Source organism: Corvus moneduloides, chromosome 3 (assembly GCF_009650955.1).
Source record: "Corvus moneduloides isolate bCorMon1 chromosome 3, bCorMon1.pri, whole genome shotgun sequence".
NCBI classification, from domain to species: domain Eukaryota; kingdom Metazoa; phylum Chordata; class Aves; order Passeriformes; family Corvidae; genus Corvus; species Corvus moneduloides.
Window position 1 is genome coordinate 91,669,963 of NC_045478.1, and position 21,468 is coordinate 91,691,430.

At 41.2% G+C, this 21,468-nt stretch overlaps 1 protein-coding gene across 6 annotated transcripts in view; it reads left to right on the plus strand.

The window, feature by feature from the left end:
• Positions 1-21,468, plus strand: part of DAAM2 (dishevelled associated activator of morphogenesis 2) — a 205,449-nt gene that overhangs the window by 27,876 nt on the left and 156,105 nt on the right. The window contains exons 1-2 of one of the 6 annotated variants that reach the window (XM_032102754.1): positions 775-1,029; positions 16,079-16,147. The exons of 3 other annotated variants lie outside the window; for them this stretch is intronic. The gene's annotated coding sequence lies outside the window, so the exon portion shown is untranslated. Of the gene's footprint in view, positions 1-774; positions 1,030-16,078; positions 16,148-21,468 lie in introns of those variants that run through there. 2 more of the 6 variants (XM_032102749.1, XM_032102755.1) reach the window with 2 other exon arrangements.

A 21,468-nucleotide genomic window follows, 5' to 3' on the forward strand; every position in this document is an offset into this window, starting at 1 on the left:
AGAGATTTTGCAGATGGTGTAACTATCTCTGAATTTCAGTATTTCTGTTTAACAAAGAATGCGGTTTCTTACACTTGCAGACAGCAACACACACGAGGCAGACAACTCCTCCACATTAATCTAGCTACTAAAGTCAGACACAGTTAAAAGTGAAGTCAGAAAACAGCAAACATGCTAGAAACAGCGGTTTACACGAGACTAAAGCTATCTGGAGAATGAGTGGAGAGGAAAAACTAGGAAATGAGGGCTTTTTATTTAGTTAAATCATATCCTCTCAATTACAGGGAATAAAATCTCTTAAGGTCAGACTGAGCTGAGTACCAGGGAAAATCCCACATCCCCGTGCTGCTGCAGACCATGGTTTGGGGACAGTGTGCCGCAGTGTCAGTCACGGAGCAGAGGCTGGCGTGGGCGCACTGCTCCCCGCGGGGGTCCCTGCCACAGACGGGATCCGGCGCCCACGGCCCAGGGATCCGTGCGGACCCCGCCGCCTCCTGCCCCACCGGTCTTGCAGAGGGTGCGAAGGAAGCCAAAATTCAACCTCGCCACACCTGAAAGCCCTGAGTGGAAAGCTGCGTGGAAGAGTGAGTGTTCCTGTTCCCGGGGCACGTAGGAAAGCGTCTCTCAGGGCGATGGTTATCGCGGCGGTGCCCCCCCGCTTCCCCTGCTGCTCCCGCCCGCAGCGGCTCCCGGAGCCGGGCGCTCCCGCCAGGCCGGCGCTGGGCCCTTTAAGAAAGCGCAGCACAGTAGCAGGGGCGGCCCTGCCTCCCGCAGCCCGCAGCGCTGGAGCGGGGCTGGGGAATGGGAAGCAGTTCCTGGTCTGGGTCCGAGAGAGCGCACGTAGCAGCAGCAGCAGCAGCAGCAGCCGCAGCAGGAGCAGCAGCAGGCACCCCAGCTCCGCTCACTCAGCAGCATCCAGCGTGGGGATCAGCGCTCTGCCTGGCTCCCTGACACGGGATGGACGTTCCTGAGCACTGAGCTCAGCTGCTGTAAAAAGCAAGTAGGAAAATATACATCTGGATAAAATTGGTAAGTCAAACTAGAGTCACATCCTCTTCCTTGCAGTTTTCCAGTCTCTTAATATGTAATGTTCTTTGCAAGCCTTTTTTTTTTTTTTTTTTTACTTTTAAGCAGAGCATGGGAAAACATGGGGGCAAAATAAAAGTGTAAAAAAAAACTTTGACAATTTGTCGGTGTTTGTGCTCCTATTCTTGAAATCCTTTCCAACATAGAAGCTTTGCTTCAGGAGTGAGGAAGGAGAAGCAAGCAAGTGCTTTTGTATGTGGGGGGACAGAAAGCTAGTAAGAGTTGTAATTGGCTTTTCCTTAGGACATGATTAAAGATTTCAAAAAACAAACAAACAACAAAAAAAAGCCAACAAAACAAACCCCAACTTTCAAGAAGCTTGAAATGACTTGTCATTGACTTGAGTAAAAACAAGTCTCGTCTTGAAGTCTTTAACGCACTGAGATTTGTGCAGCAAGAAGAAGGAGCTTCTAAAAACTGTGTTGTCGGTGTAGCCCTAGGTGCCAAAGTATTGCCGGGCAAATGTTGTATATATTTGTTTAAATTTAACTAAATCCATCGTCAGCCCTGGGGGGGCAGAGGCAGGAGATGCCATTTCCCCCGTGGCGGGCAGAGGGCGCTGTTGCTGCACCCGGCGTCAGCCTCCCTGAGACGGGGAGCTGGTAACAATCCGCGGGGAAAGCCGAGCGGAGGCGAGGTGTTTTAAACCACCAAACTAGCAACTGTTCACACGAACGCAAAGCTATGGTACGTAGCATCCAGTCGGAGCAGCTAATGTTTTTAATTGTCATTCCCTTCAGTTCTGGGGGCAGTCTTTTTGTTCGATTGTTTTTTGATGATCTGAATTACAAAGAGAAGTATATTAGAACCTGGTTATGACCATGTTATCTTTTCTGGAGTGTGTTGTGAGGTCATCCTGGATCAAGAAGCAGAGGGGAAAGTGTGGAATCGCTTGACAGAAATGTTACTTCAATAGTGGTGTGGGAGATGAGGAAGAACTGTCACTCAGTGTTGATCAAGTTGCTGGCTGGAGTTAGACATCTGACATGGGAACATAACCTTTGTATCCAGTACAGATGTATAGCAGAGGTCAGAGATCTGCAAGCTGGCTAAGACCTGTAAACCCTAATGACTGAACCACATATTGTAAAGTAGTTTGGGAAAAGGGGGAGGGTCATGTCCGGGTATACAGTTTCCTCCTAGAAATCCAAATACCTCTACAGGTACAAGAGGCTAACAGTTGCGCCGTATTTCATCCATACAAACAAAGAGTTAGAAAATGCAGCAATAATCTGTTCTTACCTTTGTGTGTGTATACTTGCTTTTGTGTCACCTGGGGTGTAAAATTTTCTTCTTTGTGGAGTAGGAATTTGGGTTTGCTTAAATCAAACGCTTTAAAAGGAATGAAGGTATTATTTTAACTAGTGCATCTCTCTTGTGAGTAGAGAATGATCAGAGTTGTCAATTTCCCCTCTGATCCAACCTCTGGTAGAACTTGATGTTTCTGTTGTGACCTGGGACTTTGGTTGTTCCTTGAACAAGACTTTTCTGTCTGGCTGTATTCCCGTTACTTACAAATCACTTGCAGTGGAGTGGAAAGATTTGCAGATTTTGAGTCCTTAATGTGAGACATGCTGGGCAAAGCAGATTAAAAGAGCTGAATGACCATATGGAACGCAGTCATTCCAACTTCAAATTATTATGCCTCATTGAAAAGTTTAGACTTCTACTACCTCTGCTGAATCAGTGGAATATGTGAACAGAAGACCCCCTTCTTACCTGCAAGAGACAGTAAAACACATACTGTGCAGCAGTGCATCCTTGTAGTATTAGTAGATTTTCAAGAAAAAACCCAGCCATTTCTTTATACTCCTTCTGCTTCATTGGACATCCAGGTATGAATGGCCCTTCAAAATGATTTACTGGATCAGAGGAAAGATTTCCCTCCTCAGTTCCTCTCTGAACTAGCAGGCAGTAGTCAGGTGTCTGACTACTGCCTCGGTAACTTACTGAGGAATCTCTTTCACTTCCCTTCAAGCAGATTGCAATTTCATTGTGAATTCTAGAGCTATCAGATATCCTGAGAAACATTTGAACCTAGAAGATGTTTGCCTTCATAGGAGGCTAATTTATGCATTCAAAATGTCTCCTCCATCATCACTGATGTCCAGCTAAGCTCTTACAGGTTGCATCTCCCCACTATTTGTCTGCATTACATGTTTAATACGGTAGTAGTGGAGTTGTTTCTGTTTAATTCTTCTACTTCCCTATATTTCAAATTAAAATCTTTTCTTCACAAATGGAGAAGAGAGTGTGATGTGCCAGATCTGATTTTTGCTGTGTTGTTTAGAATTCACTTTAGTATTTGTTTTATTTTGCTCCCAAGTGTTTTGCTTTGAGTTACTTTGTACCTGGGAGTAAACATTCTGTCTGTGGCTCGTGCTGAGGTCATACAGTTAACTCCTGCAGAGTTCCCAAAACATTAGCTTAATATGACATATGTGTGTGATACTTAAAATGTAAAGGGATCCTCCACCTATATTTATGCAGAATTAAAGAAATGGAGCTTCCTTGAATAGCTTTTTTCACTAGAGACCACTAATCTTTTTACCTGCCAGTAGATACTGACAGTGTTGGTGGTGCTATAAATTCTGTGACTGCCATTGGAGCACTTGTCTACTGCTTGCTTACACTGACAGTAACTCTGCTAAGTGAGTTTAGCCAGAGCAAGACTCATGATTACTCAACAAATTACTGTCAGCTTGGTTTCTAATATAATTTTTTTGGTCATTGTTTTGCAGAGCTTCAGGTTAATTCATCTTTGAGCATCTTATAATAGCTTACTTGATGAAGCCTACTGCAAAATCCTTTCCCTGAGAATGTTGCTGGTGTCATGAAGTGCTGTATGTTACCACAGGTTATGAAGGCTTGTTGGTGCTCTCATAGCTGAGGTGAATCTGGCCTTATTCTTTGTTGTAGGTAAAGCCTCTTTCTGCTTTACAATGACAGAATCAGGATCCCAACTTACAACCCCAGTTTCATATTAAAGGCTCACTGTGCTGGTGACATAGTAACCTGCTTTTTTCTTTGATAAGAGATTTCATGGTTTTTTATACTGAACAGTGATAGGTGTGGTTTTATGTCTGATTTATTTGCCTGTCTCTACTTTAGCATTTGGAATGCCACATTTTTCATTACACATGGGACAAGTTTATTTGTATAAGTGGAGACCTCTCAAGATGTTGTCCTGTGCAAGATCAAAAAATGTTAACTTGCAGAGAATACGAAGGAAAGTAAATAAGATTTAATAGCTCTGAAGGTGGATATGGAAAGGAATTAATGCAGGAATGTGTTCCCCAGAGAATATTTTCAGTGAAGTAGATACCTCAATGCTGCTAGTCCTGACTCTCACAGGGAGACTACATCAGATCTGTCAATACTCATGTGGATAAGCATCCTCCAAAGAATTAATTTATTTTCATCTTCACATATGTACATCTGTCATCTTGTGTCTGAGACAATTGACGACTGAGCTTTTCCTTTTTTACCTGTAATGCCAAAGTTCTTTTCTTCTTTGCCAGATTCACCAGAATCCTTGAAAACTTCAATCTCTCTTTAATCTAAATCTATTATTGAGAGTATTATTTCTTAAATGTAAAAATAATGAACAAGAAGTCTTAAAAAAATTTTTAGGTACTCTACCAGTTTAATGACATTACAAAAACATGGTAGTGACCTAATGTATCATTAAATTATCACATTTAAATACAGCATTGAACTTGCCAGCCAGTAAATCAAGCAATGGCGAAATCCCTTTTGTTCTTTTTGCTACACCCTGGAACCTGTGAAATAATCTTCCCAGCATTTGGCAAAAGTATATATCAAGTTGATGTGTTTTGTAGCATGAACTGGGGAAAAGAGGTAGGAATTTTTGTCTTTCTAAGCAGTACCAAATAAGGTACTGCTGAGGTTCACCCCTCCTCCTTTTTCATAAATTCAAGAGACCATGGATTGTAAAGGTTCCATATGAGAAAAAGAGAAAACCAAGGTGGCAGCTGGCAGTTCTGTTATTTAGTAAGGGCTGCACTTCTCAGTGCCTTCATTGGAAAGAACAGCTTTTATACTCAGGGCTGTTTCTTACCATCTTGTCAAATTTGGGGAGGGAGTGGGCTGGGGTGTGGCATGGAACCGGTTCACAGGGCAGCTTCTGGCTTTTGAAATGGAGCACAGATTCAAAGCGGTTCTGAAGCTTTCGTCTGCATCACTTTTAGTTTCCATTTGAGAAATGTGACATGGTGAGAAATGTGCGTGGGCAGAAGGAGCATCAAATGATGAACTCTCTTTATGCCACGTTGTGTATAATGCAATATCCAGGGGCAGCAGGAAGGCTAATGGCACTTTGCAACTGCCCTTCCCAGTTCCTTTCCCTTGTGATTCACTTTTTATTTTTACCTGGGTGTTTTGTCATTTAGCCAATATGATCTGTTACCAGTGTGTGTCTAGCTCTGCAGCCTCTTTCTAGGTGTGTATCAAGATGTACCTGTAACTTTACCTCCATCTTGTTATTAACTGGCATGACCATATACTTCTGTTTATTTTGAAATCCATGGAAAGTACATGAAGAAACACTGTAATTTTATTTCTCCAAGAGAATCTTTTTCAGCAGCTGATGAAATCCAAGTTCATGCCAGATGAAAAGCTCCCGTGTTATCATTTTCAGTTAATTAAAAAAATAAACGCCAAATCCCTTACAGCAGTGGTTTTATAAATACTATGTGTGTATGTGTCCATGTATGTGCATGCCTACACCAGTGCTTCACTCTCAGGTTGGCAGCCTGTGCAGCCCTGGAAATTATCATACACTTTCAGGTTCAGGACTTGATGAAAGGATACAGAGGTGGATGGAGCAGTTTGTTTTAGTACATCTTACAGTAGCTTAAACAGATCCAAAATAAAGCAAAAGCTTTAGTGTTTGCATTAAGATGGCAGCATTTTTGTTGTCTTCTTTTTTCTTTTTTTTTCTTTTTTTTTTTCTCTTTCTTTTCTTTTTTTGAGAAAACATGCTAAAGGCTCAATTTTTATCTTCTGGTAGGCAAGCAAAATATTTTTACTGGCAATTTGATACTTTATTAAAATGAACACTTACTTGATTAAATGTGCCAAATTTGTGTGTGCTAAAGGGCAGGAAGCTGAGTTTGCTGGAATAGAAAGGTGCACTGGCAGCTGGGGCTGAACTAGCTCTTGGCACCTTATCTATTAAGTGCTGATCCCAATAAGCTGAAGGATTATTATCTTCAAAAAATCTTGGACGGCTTCACCAGTGAGTTAGATTTCTTTTGCTTTCATTTTAAGACGGTAAAATTAATTTCTTTTGGGTGAAAGCAGTTAAACTGACAGACCTGGAAGACTGCAGTTCCCTTTTTCACTCACAGAATAAGTGATGCCTTGAACCATGGCTGAGTGACCTTCCCCGGTGCTGCTCTCTAGCTGCGTGTCTTGGGTCAGTCAGGATCAAACCGAAGTTTGGCATCTTTCTGTTAAACTTCTTTTTGTGTTTTTTTTTTCTGGCCAGCATTGTCAGATTCCTGACAATGGGCTGACTATTTAGGTAGATTTTGGGATGGCTTCTTCATCTCTTTAGGTTTTGCCCACACAAGTCCTTGTGATCTTTTTGTTTCAAGTGACAAACTTGCTCCCTTATCAGGACAGCCTTGATCAATTCATTTCACATGAGCAGTAATCGAATGGGAATGGTTTTTGGTTGTCATCCAGAATGGATCCAGCCTAGTGACCTGGTAGAAGGACATATTGTATTCCATTGCCAGTCCTGTGAATCATTCAATCTCCCAATTCAATGCGGTTTTTCAGTACTCTACTTGCATTACACAAGCCTTGTGTTTTTAGGCTCTGCGTTCTTTTCCTGATTCAGAGGCCCTTTGGAAAGTTTCAAGTGGGCTTTTGCATTAAGCTCATCTGGAAATCAAAGACTGCGAACTACTAATGCTTCCTTTCAGGGTGGGACAGAAGGACTGTGTGTCACAGTGGCACAGGGATTGTTGTAATGCCTGCAAGGATGTGTAATAACTGTAGTGTAGACTAAATCTTTTGGCAGGATATGGTATTTTAAAAAAAGACATACTGTTTTTAAATATTATGCAAACTTTGTATTTTTATGTTTGTGTATACGTCTGCTTCCTCTTTTCCCTGAGATTTAAACAATAACTGTCTTTTAATCATATTCTCTAGGAAAATAAAAAAATTTCTGTCTATGGAGAACTTGATCATAAAAGTATATATTTGTACTGGAAGCTGTTTTTCACTCTTTGTGCTGGTTATTTTTTAATGACACACTACTCAAGTTATAGAGTGAAACTTGGCCAGGTAGTTCCAACTTCCTGTTTCTTGTTCACTTCCCTAACAGTTCTTTCATCGTCTAATACTATACAGCATTTGGGTTGGAAGCCCTTCAGGGATTTATTTATATTGAACAACCTTTTCTTCTTTTTTTTTTTTTTTTCACTTAAGAAAATACCCAAGAACAAGCAATGAGTTCTAGTGATGTTAGGTTTTAGGCAATAATGTTACGCTTTTGCCAACCATCCAATGTCATGTTTGAGGTGGCTGACTTGTAGGTGAAATTAAAATGGAAAAATGAAAACATACTCCAGGAAAGTTACTTTTTCCCTGTTTCACTTACCTTTTCAATGCAACTTAATTAGGTGGAGGAAATGAAGCTACTACAGTTCTTCAACTTTGAGCACAATAATGAGAACAAGAAGGTGACTGTGAAAGTCTGGAGACTTATGCTCACGCTTGTTACTTTGACTTCATGTCCCAAGGCCCAGTCAATCAAAATAGCTCAGAGAGAAATTTTCAATTTCTCAGCCTGAGAACAAAATGACATGAGTAGTCAGGCATCTAATGTGCAGAATTCTTTAGGAAAATATAGCATCTGGTACCTCAGAAATATTTGCTCTCTCTTGGAAGTCTTGTCTCTCATCCTTACTCAGTGATCAACAGAAGTCTTTTCATACTTCAGAAGAATTTTCTAATCTGCACAGGGTGCTGTAAGGTGTTTTAATAAGATAAACTCTTTTTAATGCTCTTGCATGTTTTAACATGATTTCTTTGGGAACCAGAGCAAAGATCAACAGGAGTAGTTCTAGTACAGGGTACCTGCAATATGGCTGGTTTTCCAGTTCAGTCTTTAAGCTGTGGCTATTTTTTTTTCTTCTTAAATTTTACTTTAATTTACAAACCTCTTTGACACTAAAAATCTGCTAGACCCAGGGGTCTAGGGGACCAGTGCAGCATTCTCAGCCCTCGGAATTTCTTTTGGGACAGCAGTCACAGGGAGCTGGTGGGTTACCAAATACATATCAGGACTCTGCTTCTGAGGACCACTTTGTATGGAGTGCAGATGAAAAACCAGCAGCACAAACCAGCACCACCAAAAGAACTTCTGCATGAAACATTTCTGTTCTCTTCTTTTTTTTCCAAATGCAAGAGATCAGATATGGTAAACAGTGCTGATGTGTGTGGGCAGGATTAGATAGCTACTGCTGTACAACAGTATGTAATAAATGATGTGTATTTAAGAATATATATAGATGAATAATGGATGCATGCAGGTATGAGAGTGAGTGTTGCTTTGTAGTTGTACAGTTTGAAGGGCCTGAGGTGGATTTGATTCCACACATTGCTGCATGTGTGGGAGGGGTATACATGAAGTTATCATGCTACTTGCTTTATTGAGCCCCTTATCCCAATGTCTGAAACTGTGATTTGTTATGCTGTGATATGATCCGAAATAGAACCACAACTCACTGTAGCGGGTTCTTTCAATCCCCTGGGAATGTTTGTCTGGCTTAAATGCATGAAACTGAAATGTGTAATACAGAGCCGAAGCTTATCACGAAACTGAAATGTGTAATATTGTGCTGCAGCTTATAGATCAACACTGACTCCATTTGTGGGAATGAATGAATACCTCATGTTTGATGTGCTACAGGAGAGTTCACAGATGATTTCTTATGTTACAGTGCTATATTTTTCATGCTTTTTCATCTTCATGTGTTTAGCATTTTCCTGTGTATAGAATAGGGTGGTATTGTCCTGGGCTTTTCGATATAAAAATAGAATGTGAAGAGATTCTCCCTGCTGACTCTTTTTAATGCTTTCAGAGACTTCTTTCCAGCAAAACTTCAGTCAAGTCTGAAAAAGACAGGTGATCATTTCTATACCCATCCACACACTTCTCAGCTGTAAAACTTCTTTGTTTCACTTGAATTCTTCCTGCGTGATTTTCTATGTAAAATTTCTCACTTATTTACGTCTTCTTACAGTTCCTTTGACAGCTTTGACCTCTGGATGCAGGTCAGTGAAGATAACTTCTAACAATGTAGTCGACTGATTGCATGGTAGGTGGGAGGGTTCACCTCCATACTGCTCCTTGCAGGTGATCATAGATATCATGGAACTTTATTCCTGTTTGAGTGTTCCCTTATGACCCAAATTTTTACCCAAAAAAATGTAAGTACATACAGGTGAATAAATGTCACTCAAAAACGTTCCATAAATTTACTTAATATAGAAAGCAGAATCACCCTTATCCTAGCTGCCCTGCTAATATTCCAGTTTTAATGTACCTTGTCTCTGATTTCTATCTATTTATATATCCTGTCTTGGCTCAGCAGAGGGTGAGGTGTGCAGGACTGAAAGAGACCTCCCGAGTCATGGAATACACCATTTCTGTAGTTGCAGGAAATTATGTTGCAGGATTCCCTTAGTTAATTAATCAATCTCCGTCTCGAATGGCTTTTGCTCCTGTTGCTTCCTATTGGGAAGCCATTCAAGAACCTCGCTCTTCTGATGTTTAGAAATCTGCTTCTAATTTCCAAACTAAATTCGTTCATAGCCAGTTCGTGCCCATTTGGTTTTATGCCAACACTGCTCTCTAACAGTTCTTCCCCTTTCTTACAATCCTCCTGTGATCTAAGAGGATTCTTGTCTTTCTCTCCTTCTGTTTTTCCCTAAGAGGGAAGATAATTAAAATTGTGCATCTCTTCATTATGTTCTTCATTATCAGTGTCATTGTGCCTTGGTTTGATAAATCCTTTAGACCTGAGAGCTTTTTGGCCTTTCCAGTCAGTTCTCAGACAGAAGCAGGAAAAGGTGGCTGTTTGTGTTTTCCTAGACAGACAGTATATGTAACTTTGTTAACTCTGAGGTGGGGAGGGTGAGATGGGAAGAGAGAGAAAGCGGCCTGCATGTAAGAACCTTTAACTGGGGACTTTGTGAAGAATGATCTGAGTTTGAGGATCTGTTCCCTGGGATAGGCAAAGGCATTGATCCAGTTCTTTCATCCAGTCCAGCTCTCCCATTGCTCTATAAAAACCTGCTTGAAATGAGCAGCTGATAAAACTTCTGGATGGGATGCAGCTCACAAATGAGTTTTTGAGGGCAACTTTCCAGCTGTTTCCTCAGAAGGAATGAGGCAAGCAGCTCCCAGAGCCCCAGACAAATGCCTGGGATCTTTCTTCTTCAGAGTGCATGGAGAGTCCCTGAGAAGAACTGAGAGGCTGGAGGCTGATGGAGAGATGAAGCCAAAGGCCTGTAGTGGGAAACTCCTGCTGTCAGGATCCCACGCTTGGCTGCACTTGAGGGCGGGCATGGAGGGGAGAGAGAAAGCTGAGTAAGGTTTGCTGTGACCTCAGTATATTCCCATGCAGCTTCCTCTCTGGGCAGTACTTGATGGCATCATTTACAAGATTCTTCAAATGCCCTCGAACTCAGTAAAAAAAAAAAAAGTACAGTCCATTCAACATGCTGCTCTATACTGTCCTTACCATGATGCTACTGACCTTAAAGCGATATGATTTAGGATGGATGTCTCTTACAAGACAGCTTTTTATTTAGCAGAATGTATCAAAACCAGGACTTTTTGCAGGGAAGTACCAGTCTCAATCAAGATGTCTGAGGTTTAGTGGGAAATTTTGGGGCAGCAGGACAAAAGGCTGAGAGGAAGGAGAAAAACAAAACAAAAGGTCTGGGTCCCATATCAGAGCAAATGGTAGACAGTAGTTAGAGCAGATGGTGTGAGAGTAGTGGGATTTCTGTTCAGATCTATCACCTTAAGGAGAATATAGTGGTTATGAGCTCTTTTGAAGTTGTTGTCTGTATTTTTTCTGTGTATGTTGTGTTGTTTTGTTTGATTACCAAAGACATTTTTTCATTGGCATTTTTTCGTTAATTGTTCCCAGAGCAAGTTTTCAGATATACCCTCTGTCTCTGCTGCTCCTACAGCTAAGAGGTATGCACACACAGCTTGCTGTATCCTGCACTCCTTGTGTTGCCCCACTGCTGGGATTTTACCAAGTAAGATAATAACTCTGGAATCCTCCTGGAATGAATGTGCCTGGGACTGGTGCAAAAGAATATTTGGGACTTGTTTGCTGATCACTAATTCAAAATAATTACTGTTCCTCTTCTCCAACAGATTTACTTAAACAGTCTTAATAATTCATTGCATGAGGTGCTTATGCTTTGAGGACCATAATTAGATACATTTTAAATTGACTTTGATTGCATTCAAAGAAGCTGAACCATCCTAATGAACTTCAGCAGGAAGAATCTAAATTTGCAGGTGAAGAATGTTTCTGATCAGTGCCAGCATAGACTGAGTAGAGCTAGCTGGAGATGCCCTGTGCCTAGTAGATTTTTCAGAACCCAGCATACTCTTCTGTTTTACAACAAGACTTGTAGTCACTCACTGGTTCTTTGTTAGTTTATAAATAAGAATGGTAATGATTGGCCCTACTTATATAAGAAGTTTGGTTGAAAATCTTTCCCTTTTTTAGCTCATATATCCTTATGCTTTGAGTGCATTTTTGATAGTCTCCTGAGATGAAGAAGTGACATTAACTGTATTATACGTGTACCTCTATTCTCTCATTGGAAATATGTGACAGAACTGGGAGAGGATGCCTGGCTATGCTCCCTGTGTTATCTGGGCACTCCTTCTCCCATGGAGGTAACGCAAGTTTTGTGCAGCTCCCGTGGCTCAGTTCAGGAGCCCTGTGTGCAGGCAGTAGATCCTGAAGGAGTTCTCAGGACACTAAAAAAGAGAAGGGTGATTGTGCTGTTGATGCTTGGTCAGTACTTGCAAGGGTTTAGGAGGCTGATGTTCAGCCATACACCAAGATGTGGCTTCCTGAGGACTCTAATCAAACATCAATCAACAGTCCCCCACTGTTCTCTCTTTTTGGCTCCTCACTTGTTGCACAGAAACTGAGGAAGACAGTCATGAGTCTGAGTTCTGCTGGTAATTCTTGTTAGAGCTCTTTGGTCAGGATTACTTTCTCATTCTGTAATCCTGAGGAGAAGGTTCGTACAGGACAGGCAGAGCCAGAAATAAATATGCTTTTAAAAGGCCATATAATGTCCATAGAAGGAAATAAATGGCTGCATTCAGCTTATAGGAATGACAAAATTCTTTGCTATTACCTTCCACCTGTCAACACCCTCCTGGCAAATGTGATATTGAATACATTTAACAGGTTCAAACTCTGAGGGCCTGATGATGAACATTCCTGCTGTGTTTTCTTTAATTTCTTAGTAAATGCATACATTTGTGATACACTGAGCATACTGTGCTGTAAGCCTTGATTGCAAATGCAGCTCAGTTGTTTGTCTACATCTTGCAATTGCCATTCATTCATAAGGCCAAGGCAAATGACCAAAACAATCAATTTCCAATGAGTTATTTTGAGGAAGAAATGGACTGGGCACTGGTCTCTTATCTCTGATGACCAATGACAGGATCCAAGGGAATGGCCTGAAGTTGTGTCAAGGAGGGTTAGGTTGGATATTAGAAAAAGGTTTTTCGCCCAGAGGGTGTTTGGGCACTGGAACAGGCTCCCCAGGGAAGTGGACACAGCACCAGCCTGACAGAGCTCAGGAAGCATTTGGACAATGCTCTCAGGCACAAGGTGTGACTCTTGGGGTGGTCCTGTGCAGGACCAGGAGCTGGATTTTGATCCCGGTGGGTCCCTTCCAACTCGGGATATTATATGATTTTAAGAAAAGACATGTGTGAAAGATTTAGCTCTCAGTATGTAAGCAGTGTGTAAGTGTACAGCAGCACTAATGCTGCTGAGAGTTTCTTTCAAAAAGTAATGCAATAGCTGGTTGCAGTGATGTGAGGAAGAAGGGATAGCCTGGTCTTAGCAGCAAATAAATGCTAAATTAAATTCACATAATGAAAACATTCTGTTGCATTTATTTTTGTTTTGGGGTTTGTTTATTTATTTATTTTTACCATCTTGCACTTCATACATAACCTGGACGTAGCCTGCACAACAAACCTGATGATTTGTTTTAAAAAAACATCATTTCCCTTCATCGAATCAAGATACAGTGCTTTAAATTGAAAAGCTAGTTAAATTGTCAAAAGAGAGTATTGTGAAGGTTTCATTGCTAAAGAGGCTTTCAGTTACAATAATATTTTTAGTAGCACTGTTTTTAGACTAGTTTGGGGTTTTTTTTGGCTCTCTGATATTAGAAACCTGCAATTTAGTTTCCAGGTGATTTGTGTCCTGGTGTTCAGTGGGAAATCTTTTCATTCTGAATAAGGACCTGCTGCTAAATGTTTTCGTCCATGCCCTTCTTGTTATCTTTTCCCATTGTGTGTTTGAGATATATTCATGGGAGCTTTGTGCACAGCTTACTGCTTGGTCACTTCTGACGTGCTTCCTGGTGACAACACCAAAGGCGTTTAATGTTTGTAAAAGGCAGGATTGCCCTTGACTTATTGACAGCAGTCTGTGCCAAGTATGGAGTTAGAATGGCCACACCTGTTATCAGGTGTGAAGGTAGGAAAAATCTCATGGTGGATCTTATGCAGGACTATATTTAATGTGTGCTATGTAAAGATTATGCCTCTGAAACACAATTGAATTTCACAGTTTCATGGGAAATAAACCAGATCTATTATGGTGGTTAAGTAAAGAGTTAGCTGTCAAACAAAGCTGGCCCAAATCTGGTTCTACTGGTATAGTTTAGAGCTTTGTTCGGACTATTTGTTATGCAAGACAGAAGTTTAGCTGCTTCTAGATGATTATCTCCTTGATAAATTATGTGAGTATGTGCTGGGGTGACCCTGGCTGCAGGCCAGGTGCCCACCAAATCTGCTCTGTCGCTCTCCTCAGCTGGGCATGGGGGAGAAAATATAATGAAAGGCTTGTGGATTGAGATAAAGTCAGGGACAGATAACTGCTGTTCTTTGTGAACTGCTCCAGCATGGGTCCTGTGCAGGATCATAGGTCCTGCCAGCAAACTGTTCCGGTGTGTGCTCCTCTCTCCATGGGCCTACAGGTCCTTACAGGACCCTCTTCCCATGTGGGCTTCTCATGGCATCACAGCCTCTTCTGGGCAACCACCTTCTCTGGCATGGGTTATTCCACAGGCTGCAGGCAGACATTTACTCCACCATGAACCTCCACAGGCTGCAGGTGGATTTCTGCTCCGTTGTGGACTGCCATGGGCTACAGGGGCACAGCTGCCTCATCATGGGGATGCAGGGGAATCTCTGATCCTGCACCTGAAGCACTTCTACACCCACTGCCTTTGGTGTCTTCATAGCTGTTTCATGTGCATATTCTCGTTCCTCTTTCCAGCTGAAGTTGCTGTTTCACAGTTTTTTTCCTCTTCTCCAATATGTTGTCCCAGAGCCACGACCAACATTGCTCAGCCTTGGCCAGCAGTAGGTCTGACTTGGAGCCAGATGGCATTGGCTGTATCAGACACAGAGGAAGCTTCTGGCAGCTTCTGTGAGAAGCTGCCACTGTACTGCCGCCCTCCCCACCAGTGCTACCAAAACCTTGCCACAGAAACCCAATACAGAGTCTAACATGCAGACCTTGCTTTTGCTTGAAAATATTTCTACAAGGAACCTTCATCTTGCAATATGTGCTTCATGTTGAAAACAGAGACAAGGAATATATGTAGAGAGAACTGTTAGTTTATGAAAAATACTTTAACATGGGCACTATTCTGATTCTTCTTGTGAAGTAGGAATATTAGTATTTCTGGAAATTAACATGTTGTCATTTCAGCACTGCAGGTGGGTGGATGGGTACAATTTCCTTAATTGAGTTTTCTCACAATCAGCATGTGGTTCTGCCTCTGATCTTCTTTTACTCATTACCAGGTCTTAATTTGTAGAGAGTTTCCTTTTTAAGTGGTTTTAAATGGAGCTCAGCTTTCCTGAGGCCGGCTTCAGTGACACTTTCTGGGCACTCTTTACTGGATCTTTTCTTTATCAGCACTAACTATGTCCTGTCCAACCTGTCTGAACACAGTCCGGTTCTGGGCTCTATAACCAGAGAAGTGAAAATTGATGGCACTTTACCCTTTTTTTCAAGTGAGTAAATATCTCTAAGTGGCATCTATGGACCCAACCTGAAAAAAAAATCTTTCTTATCCCAATTCCTTTGAACAGCCCAAAAGCAGGTCTTCTTCCTTGTCTCTTGTTTTAACTTCAAACATCATTATAATTTAATTAGGAGCATGTTCTCTTATGCAGACAGGGATAATGATGAGTAACTGATGGTACTCCAGTCTGCCTTTCCAATGGAACTTGCAGAAGAAGCTATGCACTACTGCACTCTTTAGTTATTCTTCTAGAGAATGGCAGAGGGCCTTGGGAATCCTGCCTTGCTGATTCTGTATTTGGCTTTGGGATAAGGTAGGAGGGAATATAGTTCACCAGTAGGTCAGAGGATGGGTTACTTGGATTTCTGGTTCACTAAGTATATCTTTTGTGTTTGTTGGTGCGGTGTGGAATAGCAGTGTGTGATTCTGAAGACTGACTTGGTGCCTAACTTTGAATCATCTATCTATTCTGGGTGGGATCCAGGCCTCATCAGAGTTGGTGCCAGCACTCTTAATTTGGCTTCTCTGAAAATCTATTCTGTCACAGTCCATGTGTTTGATTTCTGTGTAATCATCTTTTTGGGGCTAATTTTTTATATATTTTCCCTGTGTGTTGCAGATGCAAGTGGCATTTTCCAAAATTTGACAATCTGTTATCTCCGAGTCTCTTCTTTCTCTCCCTGCAAGGGTGAGTAGCCTTAAACTGGCAGACTCCATTGAATTAGGGAGTTTTTATGATGAAAGAAATATAATACAGCAATAAAAGTGGTGAATTACTTTGAAAGCTCCCTTCCTAATTAAAAGAGATGAAATTCATCTCTCACATTCTTTTGCGTGAATGCAAGGTTCTTTGTTTAGGTTAGAAGATTCAAATTGTTCCATGAAAAACTTCCCCTCCTCCTCACTTTTATCTTGGGTGGATACACATGTGTGCATGCGCATATACACACAGAGGGATACACGAGCTCTGGACAGTTCATGTACAGTTACCTCACCTCTTCAAATCGTGCTGTACAGGAATGTTTTTCTCCTACCTTTTTTTGACCAACTTAGCTAGAACTTAGATGTCTGAGTTGTCCAAAATAAAAATTTAGGGTACTTAAAATATACTTCTTGGGTTTTGATACATTTTATCAAAAAAGTCAGAAAAGCTTCTATAAACCCCAGATGTCTCAGTGTTATTTTTTCCTCCTTCACTTTTTTATTTTTACCTCTGTCATGTTGATGGAATTGGTGCATGGAGTATGTGAAGGTGACCCAGGCAGACTTTTCACATCTCCATTGTCTTCATATGTTCCCATTTCCATGGACTTAAGTTTCATTTAAAGGATCCTCACCTTCTCTGTTGCTTCCAAAAATCTTGAACTAAATTTTTACATTGTCATGTAACAGATATTGTCTTGCTTCTATGACATTTTTGTCTTGAGCTATGCTCTGCTAAGTTTCACAGGCATCAGATTCCTTGCCAAGTAGTGAGAGAAGGGTTTTTGAGAGCTCTGCCTCTGAACAGTACCACAGCCTTTCCAGATTACAGGCCTTGGCTGAATTTTACAGCCTTAAAATTCATATTCATCTCATGTAGTTTTTTTCCCATGGACTGTTATCTCCTGAGTTCCATATTTATCTGGGCCTGAATGACTGTCTGTCATTGCCTCATGGTTTTTCTTCTGTCTCATTCTTTACTTTCAGCTGTCTGTTCTTTTCAGGGCTTGTCTTTCTTCTGAACTTGAACAGCTACTGGTTTTGCTTATCCACATTTAACCTTCTGATTGGGACCTCTTGAAATATTTCTCCTCCCAGAATTTTTGGCTCTGGTTAGTCTTCCATTATCACCTTTCTTCCTTTTCTTCTGCATTTGACATTTTTCCCAGATTATGCTTATCTCTGTGCATTCAGGCCTTCTATCTCAACCTTCCATGTAAAGGAATAGTATAAACAGTACAGATTTGCCAGAAAATAACCCTTCACATGTCAGATTTTGAGACAATCTAAGACAGTCTGTGATAAAATAGCTGAGAAATATCACTGCTTTCATGTCCAAATGATGCTTCACAGAGCATCATTTGAGTGGATGAATTTAAAAAGCTTCGTGTTTTAAACAGGTCCTTGCTCTAGAGAACATCATTATAACATAAAGAGTAAGCTTACTCTTGGCCAAGGACTCTTAATCCTGAAATACTTACAAATTGTTTTGGTGACCTGCCATGTCTCTGGGAAATGACATTGCTGCCACTGTACAGAGGCAGCACCAGTTGATTCTGTGCCACGAGAGGTATGGTACTGAGCACCTTTTATTCTCCTTTTCTTCTGTCTCTAACCATCAGTTTGCACGTTAGGTGATGCTGAAATGAAGTTAATGGAAAGCAACGGCGACTTACCAGTGCAGTATTTTGGCACCTTGTCTTAGGACGGGAAATGCAGGGTGCACACAGACAGATCTGAGCTAACTTTAGTCTGGGGAGCTTAGAGATCAGTTGCAGCAAACCTGTGGTGTCTTGAACTTGAAAACATGTTAGCCACCTGTATAAGTAACCTGACTTCTAAGCAGGCTTAGCTTTTACAAAAGGCTCTGCTGTGATCCCTCAGTGCTGTTTTACCCAAGTAACCTAAATTGAAGTTAGAAGGCCATGACTTAATGCAGCACAATCAGACCTTTTGTTAAAGCCAGAAATAACCATAGTTTCTCTAATACCAAGTAGATTTAAAAATACCTCACTCTCTTATGTCTGTTTTCGTATTTCCCCATTTTTCCTCTCCAGGAAAAGTCTCTTGTTCTTCCTATGCTTCAGTTCCTCTGTGTGCCCATATCTGTGCACTTCTTTGTAACTTGAAGCATCAGAGATGTGATGGTCTGTGGCCAAACGTGTCATAACAGTTTTGATAGCCTCATTAGCATTCACCAACACTGACTCCTTCATCTAATGACTCCAGTTGTCTCAGCTTCTCTATGGACAGAGCAGGAAATGCATGGAGGAGAGTTGGAAGTAAGTCTCTAGAGGCTGGCAGAGCAAAGGGGTGTTCTGTGTAACCTTCAGTGGTCTAGACTTAGAGACCGGCAACTGGAAAGCAAAAGATGAAAAACTCAGTCTGTCTGCTTGGCTCCAGATGCACAGTTAAAAATCACAGTAATGTGGATACTGTTGTACTGCAAGCAGAGAATCCAAAATTGATAGTGATAAAGCTGAAAACGCATGGACATGAGCACAAGCGTAAATGGCCAAACAGGCCTATTGTCACTGAGAAGTAACTTTGGTGTTACCACTGGACAGATGATACATTGAAATCTTAACAATGGTACAGAATCGACTGAATTTTTTTGGCAATCTTGGTCCACATAGGTACTTCTTCAGGAAGCAGAATCTACTGTGCACTCAGCTGGATGTTAAAGCTAACATGGTTTAACCAAATCCTCAATTTAGTGGTCATAAGCTCATGAAAAATCGAGGGCTGAAAGTAACCTTGAAAAATTATCTGATCCAACCTTTTATGGGAAAAGAAGCCTAGATGAGATTATCTAGCTCCCTGTCCAATTGCATCTTCAAAACCTCCAGTGATAGGGTCTCTAGCATATCCATGTGGAGCTTGGTCCTGTGATTGACTGTTCTCACTGTAAAAAAATTCATTCTTACACCAGGATGAGCAGGTTTTTGTTTGTATTTTAATGGCTGATTCTGCTAAGCTTTAAGAATAACGCTGCGTAGATTTTTCCTTTTCCTTTCCTAAAAACTCCTTTCACCTTTACCAAACTCTTGGATGGTCAAAAGATTCAATTTTTCTCCTTTTTCTTCTCCCTCTTCCTTTCTTCTGCCTCCCATTGTAGCAAAGATCACGAGCAGTGTGTAACTGAACTGAGGGAAAGTGGAACAGTTTCACAGGGCAGGTTTCTTTTCCTGAAAGAGGAAGGGTACTTCTGGAGCTGGCTGGTCTGCAAACATTCCTTTGATCCTGAAACTTGGTGCCTTTCTGCAGGACTTCAAATTTTTGGATGTTTTCTTGTGTTGTTTGCCCATGATCCTTGCAGTGCTTAGCAGTAACAGTGAAAATTTTGACCATCACCTTTACATTATGACTCTAAACACAAAGGTCTTAAGAAAAAGATACAACTTTGCACTTTTCACAGTAAGAACATATTGATACATTTTTTTTTTAATATGGCTTTCATATCTTCTGCACTGAAGCTGTTCCAAAGCTGTCATCCTCTGTAGAAGTGGCATAGAAGTGATGGCGTGGCAGAGAGACAGGCATTAAAAATAGCATGACCCAGGAATCATTTGCCTTCTCCTGTGGTGTCTGATCTTGGAAAAATTGTCTGGATTACTTGCAGTCTGCAGGCTTCAGAATAAAAGGGAGTTGTGCTCTTGAACTGAGCTTTGCTTAGAGGACGAAGCAAATGAAAGCACTGCTTGTGTGACTGAGACAAATGCAGCAAGTTGGAACATCTGAAAAAACTGTTCTATTTGGACTTGCTCTCAATCCCTTGATAAAGTGTTCTTTTCCTCTCAGTACATGTGGTTATATGTATTTAGGACAGAATATCTGTCTTCAGCTTTGTGTTTCGATCTGAACACTTTGGTGTCACTTTAACCCTGCTAATAAAGCAGGAGTTTCCAATAGAAGATCTGCAAGACTGGCATAGATATTATTTGGTGCATTTTATTTCTCAGTGTTTTAAGCAATGCACAGTGTTTCTTTTTGCTTTCAGTCTAAACCCAAAAAACTCACCGAAAATAACCAATCCACCAGAGCTGTGTGACTGGAAACAGATTAATGAATAACTATCATCCTTTAACTGTTGTGACAATGAGACTTTGTAGCTTCATAGAACCCTTTCTTCCCAGCTCCGTCAGGCCACCGGGCAATATTTGTCAGTGGTAGGTTTTGGTAACATTTTATTTCTGCTGGGAGTTTCTTGCCTCTTCAGAGTTTGTAGAGATGACCAAGTCATTGTCTCTTCCTGCTACAGAGCACTTTTTAGCTGGAATCACTTCTTGTCACTACAGAGCAAAACTGGCTTTTAATTCTATGCCTGGAATTCTGGTGGTGCCTGCTAAAGACTGCTTTAATGCCTGAGGCTCCTGTCATTCTGTTGGTGGGTTAGAAGTTGGAGGGACAGGATATGGATCCTGTGGTACAGCTTTGGAAAACTGGAGATTAGGTTCTGTGGTTTGAGAGTCATTGAAAATCTTAGGTTGGTAGCAGCAATCAGCAGGCAGAGTATATGTTCACATTTACAATCCTTTGTTTCATTAGAATGCTTTAGAAAATAATTATTATCTGTGAAGGAAGACACGTCACAGAAAAGCACTGTGACTGGGCTCCAGCTGAAGCAGTAGTGGCTTAAAAGCATAGAGAGGCCATCCAAGACCCACAGTGTCACTTCAAAACCTCAATTGATGCTGTCATTTACAGCAAAATGTACATAATCCTCCACTGTTTCTATCAGAAATTATTGGATTGCTTTATGAATGTCAGAAATTCCAGTTTATTAATACAGTTGCAGACAAGCTGGTGAAGAGCCTGCAGAAGCCCCTGTTCTTCCACAGTCATCGACTGACCTCACTGTGGTTTTGACTCTGCTGGTGTTCAGAGGAACACAGATTCCCAAGATTTCTCTTGGGAGCTGGTTGTCCCATGATTAAAGCATCTACATATCTTTCAGGCTCTTGTTCTTCATGGTTTAAGCCAATTTTGGTAAACTTGCCACTTCTTAAAAAAAAAAAGAAAAAAAAGAAACAAAGGTGAAAAAAAGGCTAGTGCTGTTCCTGGAATATCCCATGACTTCATGTCGGCATGAAGTGCCAACATGCCTGTGGAATGGAAGAGTAGCAAGAAAAATGACTTCTGCAACTTGGGTGGTATTTTCTACAAGAGAAATATCTGATTGCCAAGTTGTTTCACTCAGGCTTTAAATCTGTTTTGTATACAGAGAAGGGTAAGAATTGCACATGTGTGAACTTGTGTTTCTGCCTCCATCCTGCCTGATCAACACGTGTGTCCCTGAGTGTGTGA